Below are 12,194 nucleotides of genomic sequence, written 5' to 3'. Positions count from 1 at the left end.
AACATTGGTTATTTGTAGGTTAGGTTTAAGAAAAGATACATGGTGATGACCTACCTCAAAAAATCCCAAGTTCACTTGGTTTCACACAGTCCCAACCACTGGTCTCCTGTAGGAAAGTCCTGTGTTTGTTTGACCCATCCACCACCCCAACCTGCCTCTCTACATGGCCTTTCTATAAAGTACTTCCTTCTCCTGTCGGCACATTGTTCATGATTGCAGCCTTCCTGCTTACGTGGGTTATACACAAATTACTGACTCACGCCTGCTAGTGTTACATGGAAGTTGTGGTACATTGTTTTTTTCATAGGCATACATATGGACAGTGCATAAGAACAGCCTGGTCAAGCAATATATGAATCATCCTGAATGTAAAAGAACTGAAATAAACATGGTTAGATTTTTATCAGTTTTTCCAAGTAGAAATGTACAAGATGTAAGTGTTCCTGTGTTAGCATGTGGTTCTGCAATCCTCTCTTTATTGCTTTTTATGTGTTGTGAAAATGGTAGAAATTTCTGTCTTTGCATGTGCTTTGTCAATTTGCGGTGCATTAAGCTCTCATGGCCACCTTACTCTTCTCTACCACCGCCACTCTTATGCTATTTTTTATTCATCACCCCACAATAAACGTCACTTGTGGCCACAGTGGTTGCAGTTCAGGAAAAGTTTCACAGGCTCACCTTATACAAACAAACAAACATTAGACGACGCTTTCCTTGAAGCCCGTCAACAGATTGAAAAGAATCGTTTCCAGAGCGTTTAAAAAACCCAGCTGGAGACTGTCTCAACACAGTCACAGATGATCATTAGTTGTGGAAAGTAAAGTTAACTTCACAAAAGCCTCTTCAAACTCATGTCCCACAAAGCCTCAGACACTTCACCGCAGCAGCGAACATTCATTGTGAGACAGGTGCTCCAGTCTGGCTCTAAGCTTATTCATCCCAGAATGTTCCTGGTACAAGAATATAACCCTCTGTGTGTGTGTGTGTGTGTGTGTGTGTGTGTGTGTGTGGGTGTGTGTGTGAGTGTTTGTGCAAGTGAGCGTGTGTGTCTGTTTGTTCTCTCATTTCCCATTTCTCATATCTCATGTCTGTGGTTTCACAGACAGCAGGGCCCATCTCACGAGAGCTGAGGCATGACTCAGACCTACGCAGACTTGTGGCTGGCGGCTGTGACTCAGAAAGGAAGGGAGAGGGAGGGGAGAGGAGAGGAGAGGGACAGGGAAGGGAGTTAAGGGGAGGTAGGGTGGTGGTGGTGGTGGTGGTGGTGGAGGGGGGGAGTAGAAACAGAGAGAAGTGGAGGGTGTCATAGATGGGATGTCTTCTCCCCGCTCACCCAGGGTAGCAGAGATGAGCAGCTGGCCATGAATACATGCGTGGCAGCATCACTCAACACACACATGCATACACAGACGCTGATACACACATGCAGACACACAGGAGCAGCTGAAAATAGCAAAACAGAGGCCTTCCACAACATCTGCCAATTATCTGGCAGAAAGCAGGCCTGGGCCCAGGATCAGAGTAGTCCCAGCTGTGGGCCTGGACTGGAGGATGGCACTGATAGAAATAGAGAGTGAGAGGAGAGCGGGAGCTTGGTGAGAAAAAATTGTCAATAACAGACAAAGGGCTTTACAACAAGCAAACTGGCTCCCATTGCGACAGGCGCATAGATCAGTCTGTCATAAACACATAGATTTATTTTATCCATATGTGCCGCAGAGAAACAACCAGGGCCCCAGCCTTCCAACAGCATTGGCAGGAATCACAATATCCTTGACAGTCAGTCGGTTTGCCCACCTTCCCTCCATCTCCATCTCCATCCCTCTCCCTTTGGTCTCCTGCGCGCTCAGAAAAAGAAAGACAAACTCATTTCCATACAAATGGAGTGAGAGCCTGCAGCCCAGGGACCCAGCGGAATTGCAAATATTTCATCTTTGCCTGGGAGCTTCGCGCTATTACTCCTTGGCCATTATCCTTTCTCTTTCATTCTTTCTCTCTTCTTTTACTTTCTTTCTCTTCTCCACTCTCGTACCTACTCATCTCCGTTGACCCTCCGTACCTCCATCTATCATTTGGTCTTCCAAATCACCCATCTAACAGAAAAACATCCTCCCACAACATTACAGCCATTCACTACTCCCTCTGTACAGTCCAAAATAACTTCACTACAAAGAAATACTCACTGCGAGCTTACAATACAGCGCCTGGGCTGAACTCAGTAGTTTCCAGAGGTGGGAGAAAGTCATTGTTTTTGCAAGTCACAAGTAAGTCTCAAGTCTTTGCACTCAAAACAGGCCATCCTCCCTCCCAACTCATCAAATGTTGTAGCTTTGTCAGTGATCTCGGTGTCAGACACTGATGCACAGAAGCACCTTTGTGGTGGTACGATACGTACCGGAGGGCAGCAATTGTTGTTGCAGTGGGCAACAACCTAACTCGAAAATACAGACCCTTTGTCAGTGGATGTTGGCGTCAGACAACAACGCACAGACGCACCCTTCACGGCAGTATGAAATTCACTGGCAGGCAGTTTGAACGCCACTAGCTACTACTGTAATATAAAGCATGAGACAGTTTGTGGAGGGCGAGCATGGGAGGTGGTCGATTGGTCAAACAACTCCAGACTTTCACCTGGGAGCCCGCTGTTCGTTTCTTGCATGACACCAAAAGTCAATGGAGTTATTTTAGTAAGAACGTAGTGTGCTAGTATGTGTAGCATGCTACGGTAGTGGCGTATATCACATGTCATTTATCACATGATGTTATATGATGTTAGTAACAATCGTACATATTTTAATCCAAGCCAAGTTGTTTTTTCTAAACCTAATCACAGACTTTTGTTGCCTAAACCTGAGGCAATATAAACCTCAACACAGCACACTGCTCACTCAAACACTGTTGTTATGTTTGGCTTACATGCAGCTAACTTGCTTTACGTCCTTACCCGTTGCCAGGCAGAGTGCTGTGGAGAATTGTTGTACCTCCAGCTAAGCCCTGCCCACCAAAAAACATTGTCATGTTTACTAACAATAAAAGGGTCTATTCAACGGTACTATCATGGGTATAGATATACTGCTCTGCATGTCTGATTGTAATGCTAATTTGTGTGTTGCTGGCATGTCTGTTTGTGCTAACATGCTGTTTGTTGTTGTGTTGTTTTGTACTGATGCTCTGCTGCTGCTTGTTGCTTTGCATGGCTTCTGTTTTACCGTGACAATTTCTGTTTGCTGTGGTTAATGCTGTCTTTATGTCTTTGTCCTGTGGATTTTATCCTTTTATTGGTTTCAAAACATCTCGCCAAAAGACTGCAGTTTAGAATTTGCCAGGTTGCATTTACAGAAATGTGTATTAATGTGCGTTGTCCTTATAAACAAAATAAATTTAAAAAAAATAAAATAAGTAAATAAACCTAAACATTAAGTGTTTTACGTGCTTGTAAGCTTATTTTGTATGCATGTAACGAGAATGAAACTGTGCTTCCTGTGAAAAACAGAAGTGTATTTTGGAAAAACACAATACATGTAACAAGGATAAATTGACACACCATCCCCAAACAGCCAAAACTGATGCAAGAGGGTACCTAGCGTGTTATATTTTGACATGTTGGTCCACTGACAAAGTGGTGGTATCAGGGATGAGAATGTGTTGTCAAGACGGACAAGTCCTTAGTCAAACTGCGAGTCGTACACATTGAGTTTCAAGTCCTAGGCAAGTCGTAATACACCAGATTTAATTCCATTTTAACAACAGAGTAATAATATATTACATTTACTAAAATTGTGAATGCTTTTTAAAATGTGTATTTATTTGTTAGTACAAGTTTGTTGGAAGTTTTTGTGTCTTCACAGTTTTTAACCTGCACATTTTTCATACTTAATGCAATTTATTTTTTGTTGACCACAGAGTAGTTTTTGCACGCAAACAAAATTATCTTTGGTATCATTCTTTCCAACTGGTGCTCAGTAAGGTATGTTAGTTCTTTATGGTTCTCTCCTGCAACTTGATTGGATGCTGTGGAATTGGTTCAAACAAACTGGATCTGGGGAAATATGTGTGGTGTTTATATTAGCCTATGTTAGTGGATTTAGGGAAATAAAGGGAAATTAATTGATTTGTGACACATTTTTAAATCAGTGGTTCCCAACTGGTGGGTCCTGGTCCAGAAGTGGGTCATGGATCCATTCTGAATCGACCACAAGTGACTTACGATGTTCCAAGTTTCTAAGAAACACGTTATTTTGAAGTACAGTGAATTCCCAGCACAAGCTTTTATTTTGAAGTGCCGTTTCCTGCTGTAGAGTGAGTGAATAACAGACAGCTACTTGACAAAGACAGCAAATTAGCTTGACAACGTGGCCAAATGCAACTATGGTGCTGAATATATTAAACTGTGTGGACCTTGAACTAATGACTGAGGAGAAATCTGGACCCTGTGGCTGGACCAGTTGTAAACCACTGTTTTAAATAACATACATTTTTATGTATATTAAAAGTCAAAAGACTCAAGTCCAAGAGAAGTCACGGGTCAATAGTGTAAAAGTCGAACTCGAGTTGCAAGCCTATTTGGATTTTGCCAAGTCTAAAGTCATCAAAGTTTTGACTTGAGTCTCCCCCTCTGGTATTCTCTGAGCAACTCATGGTGTGAACACTGTCATGACTTTGAACTGATGCAGTTCAGCCAGGAAGCAGCGGCTGCCCTTCTCTTTCAACTTCTCCTTCTTGTCTTTCTCTCCCTACGACATCCCTCCATCCTCGCCTACTTCGTAGCATCTGCCCAGTGCCCACATTCTTGGGCACACATGGTGTCCAGCAGCTGCCAGGTCAGCATAGGTGCTGGAGCACAGATTGCCTGGCGCTGGCCTCCTACCCAGGCGAGCTGCCAGTTGTGGACACAGAGACAGCAGGGAGGCGCTGCAGAAGGTAGAGGATTTAACAGACTTTACACAGCACACTGCTCTGGCTAGCTTTCTCTAATTCTCCTATTACTAATCAAAGGTAAGGAAAAGCGTGCAGTGATGAATCTCCAGATATTAATCTATACATGGATGGTAATTGCCAAATGAGTATTGGATTGCCGGATTGGAATCATTCAATTAACATTAAAATTTAAATCTGACATTTTAGCTACCGTGGAGATATTGATGGGGGCACTGAACCTGCAAATCTCCAAAGCATTTAATATTCCTTTTCTATCTGAGCTTGCCAAATTTCCATCCAGCAGCACACAAAACTTTACTCCTTACTGTCTGCTATTTGCTCTACATTTTATCCTCCAGAGGAAGGCCCCGGCCAGGAGTAAAGGGAGTCCTTTACATGGCTGATTTTACTAGTATACAAAGAAGAGCAGAGGGAGGACAGGCTAGGCCCCAGATGGACAGTGTGTAATGTTGTTAGCTATAGTTAGCCAATTTAGTCACACTGCCAGCAGCTCTCATTACATGATCTAATTCTCCCTCTCTATCTCTCTCTCCCCCTCCTATTTCTCCTGCACACACACTCCCACACAAGCCAGAGGATGGAGGGAGTGCCAGGAGGTGAAAGACAGACAGACGTGTGTGTGTGTATCTGTGTGTGTGTGGATGCGGGCGGAGGTGGTGGAGCTGCAGTAGTACCAGTATGTGTTCAGGAGGCTATGCAGGACCTCCTCACTCAGGAACCCCTAGTTTTCCAACGAGAGAAAGGCATCAAAATTGAATGAAGATATTAATAATTCAGCGTCAGATTTCTCCACGAAAACAGGTTTTCTGAAACGATAAAGCAAAAATCAATGCAGCCTCTCCTCTCTCGTTCTCTCTGTCTCCCTTCCGCTCCCCATCTCTTCTTGCATGCATGCGTGGAGGAGAAAGGAAGAGGGGGTGGAGAGAGGATCAGCGTATGTGGCTGTATGCCTCTTTGTTTGGCGCTCCATGTGTGGGAGCTTCTGTTGGTGTGCTTCTGTCTGTGTTCTAGCAGGGTGGACATCAGCTTCGTGCCCGGCAGCCTGTGCTGTTACTCAGTGAATCCCCCTGGAGGCAGGAGCGCTGCTTCAGCCTCGCCACCTCCAGACTGGGTCAGAGGAGAGGAGACACCACGCGGAGGGAGGTGCAAACCTCAGTGGGGCTTCGGAAAAAACAGGCACACATGCACAAGCACATGTAAGCATACACCCATCTGAGCACACACACACACTTAATGGAAGCCCTCGCTGTGAGACAAACAGGCTGCTCATGCTTTTGAACATTGATGTGTTGGGTCAAGCAGCATACAGCATGAGCTAATTATCACCTCTGTGTGGAGCTGTCTGGAGAGGAGCAGGTACACACCCAGAGCATGCATGTGTGTGTTTCTGTCAGAATGTCAGATGCACCACCGTGTCTCTGCTTGATGTTGTCTTTCTTTATTATATATCTCCACCAATCTTTCCTACTATGTGCTGCCTCTCCCACTTAACCCACAGAGACCCAAATGTAAAAATACTCAAATCTGTCATCTCTCTCTTCATCCTCCCGCAGTGGTCGCATGGATGGCTTGTCAGATTTTTCCTCACAGTAATTGTAAGTTGGAGGGGAATTTGCAGCAAGACTGCGTGGGCGAGGTAGTTTACTAATGTTTTTAGAAACACTTGACTCGCAAGGTTAGTTGGTTGGGACATTTTTGGCTCTGACGTGATGAGGAGGAGGAAATGTAAATCAGTGACACAAATTGGAGGAGGGCAGTTTGTTAAACAGCTTCCTAAATATTTCTTTTTTCTTTTTGGAGAGACACACAGATTCGACACATCTTTCTATTGTAATGGGCATGCAGTGAAAACAGAGAGGCGTTGATTCAGCTACATTTAGTGGTTTTACTTAAACTGTAGCGCCTGGTTTCTGCTGGCGGGAGTAGTCTGTTTAGCAGGCTGTTTAACAAAAGGTCCAGGGTGTAGGATTTAGAGGGATCTAGCATTGAGGTTGCAGAATTGAACTTCTCACATGTGCTTAGCATGTAGGAGACCTGCAGTGGCTGACGTGAAATGGCGCTATCTAGAACCAGTGTTTGATTTGTCCGTTCTGGGCTACTGTAGAACAATACAACACATTCTCATAGAACAGTTTGTATGATATCTGACAAATTTACGCCCCACGAATGACACCACACCCCTAATGCACACCTAAAGTTACGGAGGTTAGGTTTGGGAAAAGAAACATGGTGAGGACGTACCTTAAATACTCATGAAATGCATCTGAAAGCAGTACAAGAAAAGGTTCCAGGTTTACAAGGGTTAAGATTAAAAGGGTTTAAAAGGTTTGAAATGACTCAAAGTTCACACAGATCTGAACATGCGACTCCTGGGGAAAGTCCCAGATGAAAGTCAGTTTTTTGTGATCCATCCACCACCCTAACCCGTCCCTCACAAGCTCACAGGACTGCTTTCTTGTTAACTGTCATCAGTGCATTGGTCATGTGATCGCAGCCTTTCAAAAAATTTGGGTGTATACGAATTTGGATGCTTGTGAGGACAGCCTGAACAATATGTCAGAAAAGGACCTGCTCTGCATGTAGAGATGATAATAGTAATAGTGATTATAAAGTAATGAAAACATAGTTATGAATATTATACACAATTTCTGCCAATAGATGCCCTTAAATCCTACACACTGGACCTTTAATGTCAGAAATAAAAAATATCAAATCCATACTAAAGATTCTGGATATATTTACATATCGTATATGATATTATTTCATATCATAAACTGCCTACACACCTGCGCCTTACAGTGTTTTTCTTTTAAAGCTGGGAAATGGGAGGAGCTATTTCAGGTGTCCCTGGTTAGAAAGTAAAAGTTCCATTAATTTTCTCTATAAACAATCTGAGGTGACTCACAGTTTCTGAGCACTTTGACATCTTAGATGGACTTGAAACTCTCCTGGTTGAATCATCGGTACGAAAGATCAAGAAATGTGTTGGAAAATATCTGCTTCTTTGATGAAAAGAAAGTTAAAGACACAAGATTATGCAGACTACATAAAACTTTAAAACAATGCTGAACGTGCCACTTAAAGAACTTAAGGTTCTGTCATGCACACCGTTATAAGTGGGCGGAAGCTACTGATTGAGGTGTGGTGTTTTTTTTCCCCCCACAAATTCATCAATGAAACATTTAAAATTTGCCGACAGCTTTGATGCACTCCCATGACTGGTTTCCATTCCATAGCTACAACGGCTGAGTCTCATGTCAAATATAAATTTGTCCATTATTCTAAGACGGGATTTCTCAGAAACAGAGCTGTGACAATTAATAATAGTGGTCATGACATAGACCTATATGATTGTTGCATTACCCTGGAGAGTCCCGTGTTTCTACGGGGAATAAAGGAAAGCACTTTATTGACTCTTCCCACTTTGCAGCTCAGCATTATAAAAACACTTATACGTTTTCATTTCGGCGAGCATGTTAACAGGTTAGAGCACTCACACCGCATCCGTTCTACGTGCTGCTCAAGTCGCGCTGCTTTCACGAGCAAGCTTGAAAATAGAAGAGCAAATGGTCGTGAAAAAACACGAGTTTGCGTGTGTTGTGATCTCTCTTGGCCACCGTAGATATCTACCCTTTGACCAAGCAAGACCTGACAGGCACATGTTTCATATACTTACCCATTTGTAGTACTAAATATTAATTCTCCAAGCGTTGGAATAATCACTGACGCGCAAACCTGTCCACCCTGGGCTTTGGGTCCAAACTCACTTCTTCTTCTTTGGGGTTTATTGGAAATTTGCAAACACAGTGCACTACTGCCACCAGCTGTCTGGATGTTTGTTTTTGGTGTGAACACATATGTGCTCCCGCTACGCTTCTGGACCGCTTCGCGAGAGCTACGCGAACGCTTTGCTTGCGGTATAAGTGAGGCCTTAAAGTGGACAGAAGCTACAAATGGACAAAAATGAAGCGTTTTAAATTTGCAGCCGCTCTGATTTGTGCCCATGACTGGTTTCTCTCCCATAGCAATGGTGCATGTGGCTCATGTCTGATTCATATTTGTCCACTTTGCCAAACTGATGGACAAGATCTGATCTCTGAAAGAAAGCCAAAATAATTTAAACTCATTGTCATAACATAAACCTATACTATCATGACTGCGCCATAAGAGTCCCATGTTTCAGTAGGGAAAGCACCTCTTTGGCTCCCCCACTTCACACCTCTACTGACCTTCAGAAGAAAAAGTAGTATCAACTCATTCTTTTGCATTTTGCATGTAAAATATATTTCCTTATGTAAAGTCTTGTGACATAAACGTGATTCTGGACATTATCTATTACATCACATTATATTATAAACTGCCCACACACCTGCCCCCTACACTGTGTTTTTTTCTAGAGTTGTGAGGTGGGAGGAGTTATTTGAGGTGTCCCATTATGTGAGGTGACTCACAGTTTCTGAGCACTTTGACATCTTAGATGGACACGAAACTCTCCTGGTTGAATCATCGGTACAAAGATCAACAACTGTGCTGGAAAATATCTGCTTCTTTGATTTGGAAAAAAGAAAGTTGAAGACACAAACTTGTGTACATAAAAACTTTGAAGTTTGCAATGAGGCCCAGCATGAAGTGGAAATAAACATCCAGTCGCAGAGCTTAATTTGGTGATGGCGGAAGCTAATGATTTAGGTGTTGGTGTGCTGTGATTGTTCGTTTGTTTTTCACAAATTCAGCGATTGCTATTGCTCTGATTTGCACCTATGACGGGTTTCCTTACCATAGTAGCGTTGTCACAATACATACAACACCTTGAAAAACACCCTCGATACACTGAGGGCACACAATTTAAATGTATTATTAAAGGATATATATAACAAGGTAAAAACATGATGGCAACCTTTCTTTTCATGGTTAGAAACAGAGAACGACAGAGAATGATATAACGTAGTAAAGTGCAGCTAGTACCACTGTATTGATGCTGCGCAAAATGAGTATTCAAACTGTTCCAAACATCCAGAATCAATATTTATACTCCATGGTAACAGCAGCTGACAGACCAGACCTGGTGTCTCAGAAACAGAGCTTAAATAAATAAATCTGGTGGTCATAACATGAACCTATATGACCGTTACCGTTACACAAGAGAGTGCCATGTTTCTATGGGGACAAGCACTCTACTGACCCTTCTTCACACCGCTCCTGTTCCTTAGATAGAAACTTTTCTTTGAATGGAGAGTGATAAAGAACAAAGGTGTTTGATGCTACAAACAACCGTAGTAAAGGTTGTGTTATTATTTTTATGCTCACTATGTTGGTGAGTGTTCCTATTTGGTGGAAGACATCCTCCATGGGGAGATTAAAAGCAACACAGACTAACTTCCTGTGATTGTTGAGGACGAACGACGAGGCCTTGTGTGTTTGTGTGTGGGTGGCACATCTGGCACAGGAAGCTAATAATCTGTGTGTGTGTGTGTGTGTGTGCGCGTGTGTCTGCCTTTTTCTGTGTGCCCTTAGGGACACGTATCTACTTCTGTGCATCTAAGTGTGAGCACGCATTTGTGTCTGTGCACTCTCTGATGTATGTGTGAATGTTCCTACGCACGCACAACCCTGAAAGTTTGTTCGTGCATATGTGTGTACATTCCCTCCAAGTGTGTGTTTGGCATGTTGTGAGAGATGGAGGAGGTTCTGCTCCTCTGACACAGCCACTGTGTCATGCAGACATATCCAGAGTAGAAGAAATCATTACACTATGTTCTCCGTAATAAATTAGTGGGTTGAGGTAACCCAAGGCAAGGTAATACAAGGTTAATAATGCACTGTTATTCCCCACTGGCACAAATAAACAATCTCCTCTGTTTATTTGCCTTCGCTACACTCCCACGAGAAGCCAGAAACAGCAGGACAGAGGCGTGGAAAGAGGGAAACGGAGGGAAAAAAGAGATAGCAGGGATGAGAGTGAGAAAGATAGATGACAAATAGATGATGCTCCATTCCCACTCTGACACCCACCTACCCCTCCTGCCGTGTCCTTCGTTTCGCTGCTGAGAAAAATTAAAACAGGTCGACCCACGTTTTTTTTTCTTTTCTCCTTTCTCTCTCGTCCCTTTTTCCTTCCTCCACATCGGGCCATCTCTTCTCTCTGTTTATCTCCCTTTCTCTCTCTTCCTCCCACTCTCCTGGTCACTGCATGGGTCAGGATGGGAGTCACGACAGGCTCTGGGATGAACCCCCCACTATCTGTCATTCATCACATCCCACAAATGACAGCTGCCTCTGCCCACTCACACTTTCACCTCTGCATTTCTCATGGAAGACAATGTGTTGCGTGTAGCGGTGATACATCGGTGAGCCTGTTTGTCAAAGACTAAATAACTCCTCACTAAATTCACCATTGTGTTTGTGCATAAATAATATTAAACCCTATAGGATGGCCAATTCCTCAGTGATACTATGCAGCGAGTGATTCATGGTGGAGTCAGTATGTAAAATAAAACGCATTTAAACTATTAAGTGTGAGCAGGTGATAAAATGAATTAATTAGAATACAATGTATTTATGTTTACAGCGATCATTTATCTTATATGTGTTTGCACTGGAGCACTTGTAAGTGCATGTAATTATGTCTGTTAGTTGATCTCCTTGGTAACCATGTAGAGCAAAGATATACATGGCCCTATGCTTAGAACTGTGACGAATCAGTTTTAGACGCTCAGGGACGGCATGTCAGTTTCCGCTCATTACATAAATAGTGTCTCTTCAAAATAAGCTTCCATGTTCACATGAAACGTGGGTTTCATCACCAAAATTACTTCAGGTTTAGGCAACAAAACCACACGGTTAGGTTCCGAATCAAAGGTTGTGGTTTGGGTTCGAATAAGTAGGTCTGTTACGTAACTCTACATAGTGAAGTTGGGCATACTTGGTGCAATTTGAGACTGTTCTGACCTGATTTCTGGGCCATACGACTCGTTTTAGACCAAGGTTCCACTTTGTCAGGGGTTGTTTACCACGTACTGCACAGGGGGAGCGAGGGCTGATTATGGCCCAGTCAACTGCTGTACAGTTGTACAGTGTACGCCCAGCTTACCGTAAAACTTCAGTTAATAGCCTGGGCTATTATTTGTCTGAATTACTGAACTCAGTGGGCCTATATTTGGGACAGGCCTTTAATTTCCTTAACACAAAGCTGTTGCTTAGGAAAGATCAGGAAATACAATGAAATTGTTTATTCAAACCAGTATGAATATTACTTA

The sequence above is a fragment of the Epinephelus lanceolatus genome, chromosome 6 (assembly GCF_041903045.1).
Source record: "Epinephelus lanceolatus isolate andai-2023 chromosome 6, ASM4190304v1, whole genome shotgun sequence".
In the NCBI taxonomy this organism is placed as follows: Eukaryota; Metazoa; Chordata; class Actinopteri; order Perciformes; family Serranidae; genus Epinephelus; species Epinephelus lanceolatus.
This window is presented reverse-complemented; position numbering follows the sequence as displayed.